We start from the raw sequence: 13,625 nt of genomic DNA, 5'->3' as shown, positions 1-13,625 counted from the left end.
ATGTGTCTGAAATCTTTAGATTAGTTAATTAATTGGTAAGGGACAGTCTTTTAGCCAACTAGCTAAATGGTATGAATTTATTCAGTAAAGTCCAACCAGCTTATGTACTTTGTTCTATTTCTTAAAAAAAATAAAACAAGATGCAACTTTGAGATTTAGGTATACAGAGTAAGTGTTCTCATGATATTGCACTCCATTTAAAGGTCTTTCTAGGAACAATATCAAGGTCCTTAAAGCATTACATGGGTGAGAATATTTTATTCTATAATCTATTCGATTTTACATTAGTTACTTTAACTTTGACTCTGAAAATGTCCCATCTTCTCTTATATCAAACTGATTGTCTAGAGGTCCCAAATTGTCAATTCAGAGTACATATTAAAACTAAGGATATTTTCTGTAGTTCACCAATCTAATTAACATGATCAGTCAGCTGAGAAAACCACACTAGCAAGTCAATTGTTAGGGTCATTTCAGGTATTTTTAGATTAATGTCTTTAATAATACAAAAAAAGTGATGCTGATCTTTAGAGAAAAGTAATATAGAATTGTAACTGAAGAAGAATAGTCCTGTCAATTTCCTCTCTGAAGTCTAAATATGACAAATTTAATCTATAGTGTGAGCAAATGAATTAATGGAAATTTTGTTTCTCAGTACTCAGGCTAAGCAGAATTTTTATCTTAAATTTTCTCAGAGAATTATATTACATTCTGAAACTAGTTTTGTAAATATAATCCTTAGACTTGACATCAAAAGCATGATCCATAAAGGGAAAATTGCTAAATTTGACTTTGTCAATATTTAAATATTTTGCTGTGTTCAAGACCCCACAAAGAGCTGTAAAAACAAACTGCAAACTGGAAAGTACATATCTACCAAAAGAATAGTGTCTAGAATACATATTTCAATAGAAGCATAAAATAATGTCTCTGGAAAACATGCAACCTACTACACAACCAAGCCATTACACTTGTGGACATTTATCCCAGAAAAATTAAAAAACAAACAAACAAACAAAAAAACTATGCTCATACAAAACCCTGTTTATAGATGCTTTACTCATTTTAGTTAACAATTAGAAACAACTCTAATGTCCTTTTATGGGTAGTTGGTAAAACAGACTAGTACATCCATAGCATCAAATACTATTCAGCAATAAATGAGTGGACACAGTCAATCTCCAGAGAATTACACTGAGTGAAAAAAGACAACTACCAATGTTTACATACTGCATAATTCTTAAAATGATAAAAATGATAAAGTATAGTAACTAAGAACAGATAAGTTGTCATAAGGTAAGGAGAGTATGGGGATAAAAAGGAAGTGTGTGTGATTATAAAAGAGCGACATGAGTAACCCTGTCATGATGAACTATTCCGCATCTTGACTGTGCCAATGTCAATACTATATATGCAATAATATACTGTCGTTTTGTAAGACAGACAATTTGAGGGGATTGAGTAAAAGGTATACAGGGTCTTTCTATGCCATTTCTTAAAAACACATTTATTAAACGAAATGGCATGGTATTGGCAGAAAAACAGACACACAGACCAGTGAAAAAGAATTGACAGTTCAGAAATAAACCCATATTTACATGGTCAAATAATTTCCTACAAAAAAGCCAAAAACACACAGTGGAGAAAGGAAAGCTTCTTCAATAAATGGTGCTGGGAAAACTGGAAAGGCACCCACAAAAGAATGAAACTAGACTGTTGTCTATCACCACACACCAAAATTAACTCAAAATGGATTAAAGACCTGAATATAAGACCAGGAACAATAAATTGCATAGAAGAAAACATAGGAACTAACTCAGGGACCTTGAACTTAAAGAGGATTTTATAAATGTGACCTCAAAAGCAAGGGAGTAAAAGCTGAAATAAATGGGACTACATCAAACTAAAAAGCTTCTGCTCAGCAAAAGAAATTGTCAACAAAGTAAATAGACAACCATCTGAATGGGAAAATATATTTTCAAGCAGCACCTCCAATAAGGGCCTAATATCCAAAATATACAAGGAACTCATACAACTCAATAATGACAAAAAACAAATGATCCAATCAAAAAATTGGCAGAGGACCTGAACAGATACTTCTTCCAGAGGACATACAAATGGCCAACGAATATTTGAAAAGATGCTCAGCATCACTAACTGTTAGGGAAATGCAAATCAAAACCACAATGAGATACCATCTCACACCTGTTAGAATAGCTCTAATCAACAGGATAAGTAATAACAAATGCTGGAGAGGATACAGAGAAAAAGGAACCCTCATACATGCTGGTGGGACTGCAAATTGGTACAGCTACTATGGAAGACAGTATGGAGGTTCCTCATAAAACTAAGAATTGACCTACCATATGATTCAGCAATCCCTCTACTGGGTATTTACCCTAAAGACTTGAAAACCTATATCCAAAAAGATATTTGCACACCGATGTTCACAATGGCCAGGACATGGAAGCAACCGAAGTGTCCTACAATAGATGATTGGCTAAAGAAGCTGCGATACATATATACAATGGAATGTTACTTAGCTATAAGAGATAAAATACTGCCATTTGCGACAACATAGATAGACCTCGAGATAATCATGAAATAAGCCAGACAGAAAAAGATGAAAATCACATGATATCACTTATATGTGGGATATAAACCTAAAAGCAAAAATTAATAAGACAAACAAACAGAGAGTCAGGGACATGGGCTATAGACTAGTGGTTACCAGAGGGAAGGGGAGGATGAGGAGGTGGGAGGTAGAAGGGGTAAAAGAGATCAAATATGTGGTGACAGAAAGAAATCTAACTATGGGAGGTAAATACACAGTGTTTATATATATACCTTACTGTTAAAGAGTACCGCTGAAACTTATTGGATTTTGTTAACTAATGTCACCATAAATAAATAAATAAATAAATTTTTAAAATTAAAAAAACTGAAATTAGAAAACTTCTAGGAAAAAACTTCTAGGAAAAAACTTCTAGGAAAAAAAGACTATGTTTATAATCTGGGTATAAAATTTCTTAGAACACAGAAAGTAAAATAAAGGAAACATGATAAAATAGTTATCAAAATTAATTGGCATTTAAAAGACAGATTAGAAGATAATATTTACAAAACATGAATTTAACAAAATATTTGTGTTCATTGGATACATGGGTGGATAGATGATAGAAATAATAAAACAAAGGTCATTTTTGAAAAAATGTAAAATATTTGAACAGAAACTTTACAACACAAGAGATCCAAATGATTAATAAGCACATGAAAATGTTTTTACATTATTAGACATGAGAGAAAAGGCAATTCAAACCACAACATGCTACTTCACAAGCAAAAGAATGACGTATTAAAATCAAGGGGTTATCAAATGTGGGCAAGGATATAGAACAAAATGAATTCTCATGTACGATTGGTGAGAATGTCAAATGCTGCATACAGCAGCTTTGGGAAAAGTCCCACATTTTTTTAGTATGGATAAATGTATGTAAGTAAACAACTGCCCTGAGATTCAGCAGTTTTACTCCTGGGTATTTCTTGAAGAAAATTGAAATACTCATATGCACATTCACAAATACACACACACTGATGAATATTCTCACACATACATATACACACACTCCAAAAAAATCTTAGAATTTTTATAGATTTATTTATAAGAGTCAAAAAATGGAAACAGCCCCCTCATTCATCAGTAGATGAATGAATAAAGAAACTGGTATTGTATAATTTAATACTACTTGTCAATAAAAAGGAAAGTATGACGGCTAATAAAATAACACAAGTGAATCTGAAAAACAGTATGCTAAATAAAATGTCTGCACAAAAGAATACACACTGTATGTTTTCATGAGCAGTTTTCATTGCCTAAACTGGCAAAGCTATTCTATGAAAAAACAAATCAGAGTAGTCATAGACTCTGGTATCTGGGTGGTTAAAATTAATATAAGACATTGTAGAACTTTCTGAAATGATGATAATATTCTGTATCTTGATAGAGATTTGTGTTACACAGGAGTACATACAGACATACCTTGTTTTACTGCACTTCATTTTGTTGTGCTTCACAGATATTGAATTTTTTACAAATTTGAAAATTTGTGGCAACCCTGCATCAAGCAAGTCTATCGGTGCCATTTTTCCAACAGGCTCAAATGATGATTAGCATTTTTAAGCAACGAAGTATTTTTTTAAATTAAAGTATGACCATTGTTTTTTAGACATAATGCTATTTTATTTTGTACTTAATAGACTACAGTATAGTGCAAATAATGTTTATATGCACTGGGAAACAAAAATTGTGTGACTCATTTTATTGTGATATTCATTTTATGGCTGTGGTCTGGAACCTAACTCAATATTTCTGAGGTATTCTTGTACTTACCAAAGTTCATCTAATTGTGCACTGGAGTTTGTGCACTAAACTCTATTTAATTTTTTTCTAGAAAATAACTATAAACTAATATGGGACTCCAGCTAATGATGTGTATGATAAAATGTTTACTGTTAAAGTGTACAGACATCTCCAATTTACTTTGACATGCATCCGAATAGTTAAGATAAATGATGGACAGATGAAAAGGAATGCAATGAAATAAATATAGCAGGATATTAACAATAGTGGACTATAGTATAATGGTGTTCAGCAAATAATTCTTTCAACTTACTGTGTGTTTGATATTTTTATAATAAATGGAATAAAGAATTCTAGTTTTTTCAAAGTCACAGTCTAGAAGTAACAGTCCTTATAAGAAAATTTGTACTAGAGCAGGCAGCTCAAATATTATGCAAGTTAGGAACCAATATATTAAAATGTAGACTCATTAGTACTGACAGGGTAACTTGAATTCCCTAGGCAGGCTGTTTAGAGATTGAATAGGTATAAAAAACACACTGTCTCAGTTTATTAGAGTTGCTGTAACAAAGTACCACAAATTGAATGGCTTAAACAACAGAAATGTATTGTCTCAAAGTTCTAGAGACTGGAAGTCTGAAATCAAAGTGTTGGCAAGGTTGCTTCCATCTGAGGACTGTGAGAAAGAATCTATTTCGTGCCTCTTGCCTAGCTTCTAGTGTTTTATTGGCAATCCTTGGCATTCCTTGGTTATAGAATCATCCCTCTGGTCTCTGCCTTCATCTTCATGTGACATACTCCTTGTGTGCCTATGTCTGTCAACAACTTTCTCATTTTTATGACACCAGTCATATTGAGTGAGGGCCCACCCTAATGACCTCATGTTAACTACATCTGCAACAATCCCATTTCCAAATAAAGTCACATTCAACAGGGATTTTGAAGGAATGCAATTCAACCCATAACACACACAAATTCATTATAGTGCGGTTACTGAAAGGATGAAGACAGAAGTAGAGTTCTGAGCCACTGGAGTAGGCATTAAAGAAGGCATGTCTGTCAGCTGTACAACTTGCTATAAGTGCAATGACCTAGTAGGCTGGAGATGTCCTTTTTGTGGCAATCAGCTCTGGTATACATGCTTATTTTTAATTTTGTGAAAGAGCAATACACAAAGATACTAGTGATAGAGCTCTAACTGTAGTATTGAAGGCTTTTCCCTTCCTGCTGAAGGTTGTGCATTTAAGACATCTCCACCTTTCTTCCAGTGCATTTTATATTGCACTGTAATTTGCTTATGAATCAGTACAACTTCTTCTTTAAGATGCCATTATTTCCATATTTGCTAATCACAATGAACTAATCAGAATGATGTAAAAAAAATCCTTTGTGTATTTCAAAATCTATAGATTTTAAGAATGAAATTGAAATCCTGTATTTTAGAGATTTTAGGTAATCTTTATTCTTTGCATGTGAATTTTTATTGTTAACAATAACTATATCTGAAATGTAGGATTTAGAAGTTTTCACTTTCTATACCATGTATCCTTGTGTTATTTATGTTTTTACAAAGTACAGACCTGATTATTCAGAAAAAATATATAGTATATTTCACACATACTATAAAAGAGGCAATTCAGTGATCTAGAAAATATCTTTTTTCACTCTATGCCACTAGCATCATGTGTTGATTTCCATAAACTATGGTTTTTATTAACTAAGATTATTAAGAATAAGCTCGACCACTAGATTGATCATGGTTGCTAAGGAGAAAATCTGGGATCTTATATACCAATACCAATTCACTCAATCCATTCACTATTTACCAATTCACTCAATTTTAACACAAAATAAATCTAATTTTATTCATTTTATTTATGAATTGATTTTTACTTTTTAAATTTCATTTTAATAAAAGTGGAATCCTATTAACAGGTTCTTGCTCTTGTTACTTTTTTTAATTAATGCATTTTAAATATCCCTTCACATTAATACAAGTATTTCTACTTATACAAGCACTATAGTTTATTTGCCTATCATTTACCAATAAATTTTAATTTATTACCAATGTCTCATAATTCCACAATCCTGTGAAAAACATGTTTATGCATTTGTGTAATCTTATAGAATAAACTTTTTGTAAGTAAATTGAAGGGTCAAATGATAAGGACATATAGAATTTTAATAAAGTATATCAACTTCCACACTCAAAAACTTTAAAATATTTACTTGTTTATATGTTCACCAACACTCAAAATCAAAATGCCTAATTTTGTAAAGATTTTTCTTACTAGAGAAAAGAATAGGATTTCCCACATAGCTAATCCTTATTCAATAAATACGAGCTTTTATTATTTTATTTTTGGGGCTATATAGAACCAAAATTTCTTCAACTGATCTAATGATGAATGGCATTATTTCAATAAAAAGACATATCCGATTGTTCTTGCTGATATCACATCAATGATTTCATTATAAGTAGTTTACAAATTTATAGAAAGTTATAACTGAAACATACATTTGTATTTCATCCTATATGTCATTGTTTCAGACAGTCTCCATTTAAAATTGTGAAGTTCTCAGTGGTAAGACTGGAGAATAAAATGTAATTGATTACATTTTCACCTTCATGCATCAAACTATGCCATAATTTAAATCAAAAATGGCAAGTATTTAAATACCACGATGAGGTGCTTATGTTTTATTTAAATATATTTAAATTAGTATATGCATCCCAGTTAGATAGTTACGTTATCACGCACATATTATGCATTTTAAAACAAAGTCGATCCTGTCTGATCTCGGAAGCTAAGCAGGGTTGGGCCTGGTCAGTACTTGGATGGGAGACCACCTAGGAAGACCAGGTGCTGTAGGTGTAAGTAAGTAAGTAAATAAATAAATAAAACAAAGTAAAATCTGTCATTACATATTAAATTAAATGAGGAAATGATTTAGAAATTTCAAAGTGAAACTATAGTAAGCTACTTTTTTATTCATACACAATTTTCTTCAGATATACATCACTCATATATATCACATTATATATATGTGTGTGTGTGTGTGTGTGTACACACATATTCTATATTTCCCTCTCAAAAATTCTGTTGACCTCTTTGTTTTACATTAGAAATCTAAAATATTATTTTGTCAATTTGATGAATTATCAATAGAGCATTAATGTTTAAATTTCATCCCATTGCTACTCAGGATAAGAACTTTTGAAAATTCTAAATGGCTTCTAGTATGAATTTCTATGACTGTATCTAGAAAAAGGCTTATAAACCTAACCTTTAGCTATAGAGCAGTTTAGGAAATTTGCCACATATAAATATTTAGAATATGTTTGAGGTAGTTTGCTTATGGATAACAAACTATCCTAAAATAATATATTGGATAGTCACTTTATATATTCCAATTTGTATAGTCCATTCTTCAATATACTAATGCCACTGCTGTGATATAAGTAGCTACATACATGTGTAGACTTCTTTCTAGCATTATGTTTTTAATTTGACTACTTGTGTCCTGTGCCCTTTAAGTTACTACTATATGGCGTTATTAATAGTCCAAATATATAGAATAGCCACCTTCCATAAAATTTTTCATTATTGTCTTGGCTCTTTATCTTTCTTTATGAATTTTTGGACAGTCTGTCAAATTCCACGTAATAGGTCTTCCCATTCATGAGTATGATTAGCCAATTTGTAGTCTGTCATTTTGGGCCTAAATAATATTTTGCTTTATCTTCATCTAAGTTTCACATGTATTTTTTAAAGATTATGCCTAGGTAATTTTAAATGTGTTTCTATTATGGATGGAACCTTTATTATAGATTTGCAATTATTATTTCTAGTTTTTATTTTTGCATACATAGGAACTTATCTTTTATGTAAATCTTATATCCAGCAGGCTAATACACTTTTATTAATTCTAACCATTTGTCTTTATGTTCTCTTGAGATTCTATGCAGACATCTAATCATAATCTACTAATTTGACAATTACTTTCTGATACAAATTCTAGTCTTATTGCTTTGGTCAGAATTTTTGTACAATGGTAAATAGAAGTAGAGTAGAAGTAAATTGAAGTACATAGAAGTAGATATATATTTTCTGACTTTTAAAACAAAATATATAACATTTCAGTAATATTATCTATGTTACAGATGAGAAATAAAATATCTGTTGTTTTAAGAAATAGTTTATTTTTTTCTACATTTTTTTCTACATTTTAACATGATGGATATTGAGTTGTATCCAGTACTTAATCTGCACCTATTGAGATGATAATAGGTTTCTCTTTTTTTCTTAAGGTGTTGCACTATAAATATACTTGCTTTAAATATATTCACATGCCTATAATAATTCTTTTTTAAATAACATACTTAAAAGCTTAACTTTGCTATTATTTGATTTATAAGTTTTGCAAATATTTACATTCGATTGGTCTCTGATCTTTCTTTTATATTCTATTCTTTAGAATTTTGCTATTGTTTATAAAAAGTCCCTTAAAGTACTATAGAAAGATACTTCTCTTGATTATCTGGAATAATTTGTTTAAATGATAAATTAGAATTTCTATGAACTTCGTTTAAACTTGACTAAAGATTCTCAGGACCTGGTTAGTTTATTTTTTGTAATTTTCTTCTAATTTGTTCTCCTTAATGAACATTAGTTTACATTTAATTTCTTCTTTAGACAATTTTGGCAAATTTCATTTTTCTTTTAAATTGTCTATTTTATCTAAGTTTTTAAGTATATGTACTTATACTTTAGAATGTTGTTTTATGATATGCTATATGGATTTATGCATCCTTTTGAAATTTTTATTTTTTAAATGTCATGTTTTTCTTAATCATATCTTTTTTTTAGGAGTCTTCAAGTTTTAGTTGATCCTCACTGTTTTTTGTTTTTCATTGCATTAATTTCTATTTTTAAACTTTTATTTCTGTATATTTTTAGAGTATACTATAGCATTTGTTTTCTGAATGTGTTACTTGAATCTATATTTCTTTAACATTAACTTATTGCCTTTTCTATTATATGCTTTTTAGATCAGAAAGTCATCTAAATATTTCTTAGTAAAATCCAAAGGGTCTATATGAAATGTTTTTTGTTGTCTTTCACTTCTAAATATTTTATAAATTCCATTATAATTTTATCTTTGACACATCAATTATTTAGTAGTCTTTTCTCAGTTTTCCCATGTTTTGATGGCTGCTTATCTAAGAGGAACTCTTTCTAAAAATAATTTATAATTACTTTTTTAGTTGCTGTGCATGTAGGTATCTGCATTCCATATAAGAAAAACACTCCATGTTCACCAGGGAGCAGTAAGATACATCTTATTTTGCCCATTATTATTCAGATAAAATAGCTCTACCTTGAAGTATAAGCACCAATTAAGCTAAGAAAGGAAGATTATTTTTGATATGCTAAAAATTCCTCAAAAATATGTCAGACTCTTCAAACTTAAAGGGAACACTTATTTTTCTAGCCATTTGCCAATGGATCTATTTCAAGTATTTCACTTTTTTTAATCAGAGGTTTTATGTTAAGACAATAATAGTATACATAAAAAGGACCTCAGTAACCATATTTATTTAACCTTTTTTTTTTTTCAGGAAAAAAGAGGGTGAATGATAATACCTACCATATTGATTTATTGTGCACTTTGAAAAAATATTTGAAAGATTTGCAACAGTGTCTGACATATAGTAAGCAATAGATGTTATTTAAATAAAAAGCATATTGTTATGTATAAAATATTTAGCACCTCTTCTACAAAAAGGTGCAGTAAAGCCAGATATTTTCTTTCATAGAAAAATAAACTAACCATCATAATGAAATGATTTTTCAATTCAAGAAAAATTTTCATAGGAAAATAAATATTTTGCTCTCATTTTATTGAACTGAGGTTTAAAATAGTTTCTGATCTCCAGGAAATATGGATCTGCCATGAAAACTGAGACAAACAAGAAAATGTGTTCTTTTAACTATTGCCTGTAGTCAATCATGAGTCTTTTTGTCGAAGGTTTCTGAATCCTACCTATGTACGATAAGCCACAGCAATGAGACTGGTGATTACTAGGAGGAGGAAAATATTCTTTCTGCAGATCAGACCAATCTCAAATGGTGTCACAACTGTCCTGGGACTCCTTCATATCTTCTCTCTGTTTCAGTGAACTCTCATCGATCCCACTGGACTTTGAGACACCTATCTGATAAAAGAATATTTTAATCCAAAATAGTTGAAGATGAAACTGAACTCAGAATTGAGGAAAAACAAATGAGAGTTTGACACTCATCAAGGGAACAAGAATACTGACAGACAACTAAAATTAGGAAAGCCAAATGGTTTTCAAGTATACCTATGTTTCGAAGCACCCAAACACATATGGAAATATTTTAATAAAATTATTTTTTAAATCATAGCTCCAGACTGAATCTAGTAGCACAACTCAGGAAACGAATTAGTAGAGTTTCATAAAGATATTTAAAGTTTACAGATACAGCTTAAGCTTTCGAGAAAATAGAGTTCATGTAAAATCATTATTTCACTTTGAAAGCTACCTTCATTCTTTTTTCTTTGAGGTATAGATTTTATCATACAAATTTTGACACATATTATAAGGCAGGTAGATTGATAGTAGCCATTCATAAGTCCTGTGGTTTAATAGAAGGATAATTAAGCTAGGAATACAGATGTCAGTTTATTAGTAAACACACACTCTCCTTTCACTCTCACTTCCTCTAGTGTCTGAAAAGACATTTTATAATTTTAGATCATAATTTCCTATTTGTAAGTTTGAAGCTTAGACTACCTTATGTTTTTATTATTAAAACAATCTGTGACTCAATAATTTAACCCTGCCTTTTTTATTGGAGTATATGAGATATACAAAAAAATAATATGGACATAAATAAAACATTGAATTATTCTAACCAGTTCATTTACTCTTTGGGGAATCATTTGGTGCACTACAATCTTATTTGTTTTCTTGTGTCATTAGAGTCATTACAGCTTCCCCAAATCATGGGGAATTGTCTTTCTTCTAGAGATGCTGCGATTCCTTGGGGTGGGCGGTATCCAAGCTTAGACCCAAAGAGCTCAGTACAGAGGTTAAAAAGGCATAATAAGTAACTGTGGGTAATTTCTTCAAAATCTGCCTTAAGGAAACATACCAATAGATCTGACTATTGAAGTCACGTCAAGTCATAATTATCCAAGGTAATGTTTGTTTGTTTGTTTTCCTGATTCTTGCTTGTTGTTTCGTGTAATCCATGAATTATTACCTTTTGTTTTATCCCTGTGTGGCAAACTTCGTGCTCAAACATACAATAAAGTTTTTAGAGCTGAATGAAGTTTGGCTTTCTATGAAGATGTCAACCTTCCTAAAAAGAATAAATGTATCATCTTTTTTATATCTTTTTATATATCAATCTAAGATAATTGCTCTGGTATATAGAAGTAACTATCTTTAATTCTAAACATGTGCACTAAATCTAATTCTAATGCTTATGACCTGTGTGGCATGGGCCCCAATATTGAATCTGTCTGGGTGCAGTTTTCTCGCCTGTAAAATAAATAGCACAATCTAATGATCACTGTGATTCCTCAGTGACCCAAATTTCTGATTCCATGAAAACAATTAATTATGTCTTAAAAATCATCTACCAAATCTTGGTCCAATTGTATACTTAGTTAGGTTTTTCAGAATTCTATCGAGTTACAATTTTTTTCTTGAATAATGCTTTCTTTATAATATTTATTCTTTATACTATTTAAAGAGTGAAAGTAAAGTTCCAATAGATTTTAAAGTACATAGCAATTTCAATATTTATGTCATGGTATTTGAACAGTAAGGTTAGCTAGGTGTATATGATTTTAATTTTAGCCTAAAGACAAATATATGAGCATCATTTAGCTTTGTAACTGAAAACCAAAATAACAGTGACTTAAACAAAATTAAAGTTTATCCTCTAAGTGAAGTCCAAAATTAGATAGTCCAAGAATGATATGGATATTCCGTGATTTATCAGAAACACATGCTCTTTTTAGATTTATCATCGTATATCCCATTCCTTATACATACAGAATGGATGCGATAAAGGATCCTACAATTATATCCATGTCCAGGCTGTAGAAAGTATACAGAACTGAAGGCAAAGTGAATATGTGTGGCAAAGAAGCCTGTCTTCTTTTAAAACTTGTCAGAATGTGATCCACATGATCTTCTTTTATATCTTATTGGTCTAAATCCTGCCACATGGACACACTAACTATAATGTAGGCTGAGAAAATATAATATTTTAGTTGCATTTTTATTAATAAGGAAGATGAGAGTAGATACTCATAGGCGAACATTTCCTGCACCACCTTTTTCATTTGCTTCAAATTCCCCAAAATAATATGCCTATGATGATTTGTTCTTTGTTTCAATTTGATTGGCTAGACTCCAGTTATTCAATTAAATATTATCTAGATGTTGCTGTGAAGGTATTTTGTACCTATGATCATAGTCTGTAATCAGTTTACTTTAAGTAAGGGAGATGATCCTAGTAAGAGTGGACATGATTCAGTCAGTTGGAAAGTTTTAAAAGCAAAGCCGTAGCTTTCTGGAGAAAACATTCTGCCTGTGGATTGCAGAGTCAGTTTGTGCTATAGAGCTCCAGTGTACCCTTCCTGAGTTACAACCACTCATCTGATGGCACTGGGGAGAGGAGTTGGCTATAAATGAGAACATGAGAGAAGTTGAAGATGATGGAAATTTTCAGTATCCTGACTGTGGTAGTGGACACTGAGTTCCCCAAACAAATGGGGCCATATACCCCAAAGATTGATTTTCTAGTATGCATATTTTAAAAAGTAAATGACAAGGATGAGGGAAAAATTAAAAATGACATACAAACTATAACAAAGAAATCTTCTAATGATTAATAAAATCACATTGAAGAGATAAAGTCAGAGAAGAACTAACTTAAATTTGGAAAACAATATTTTGCCTGCATATCATAAGGCAAAAGTCAAAAGAACTGTACACAATTACTATACTCTAGTATTTTTTTTTTAATCCACAGCCATATGGATTAGAAATTCTAAAACTATTTTAAGGAAATACTGGGGTCAAAAAAAAAAATAAGTAAATGTACTGTAAATAATGAGAACACTCTCAGTGTCAGAGAAGAAAGTTGTAGATAGGAAAAGTGGGAAAGCTAGAATGCACCTTGTGGTGTTTGGAACTGTGGTATTAGTATGAACACAC

Source organism: Pteropus medius, unplaced genomic scaffold (assembly GCF_902729225.1).
Source record: "Pteropus medius unplaced genomic scaffold, Ma_sr-lr_union100, whole genome shotgun sequence".
In the NCBI taxonomy this organism is placed as follows: Eukaryota; Metazoa; Chordata; class Mammalia; order Chiroptera; family Pteropodidae; genus Pteropus; species Pteropus medius.
This window is presented reverse-complemented; position numbering follows the sequence as displayed.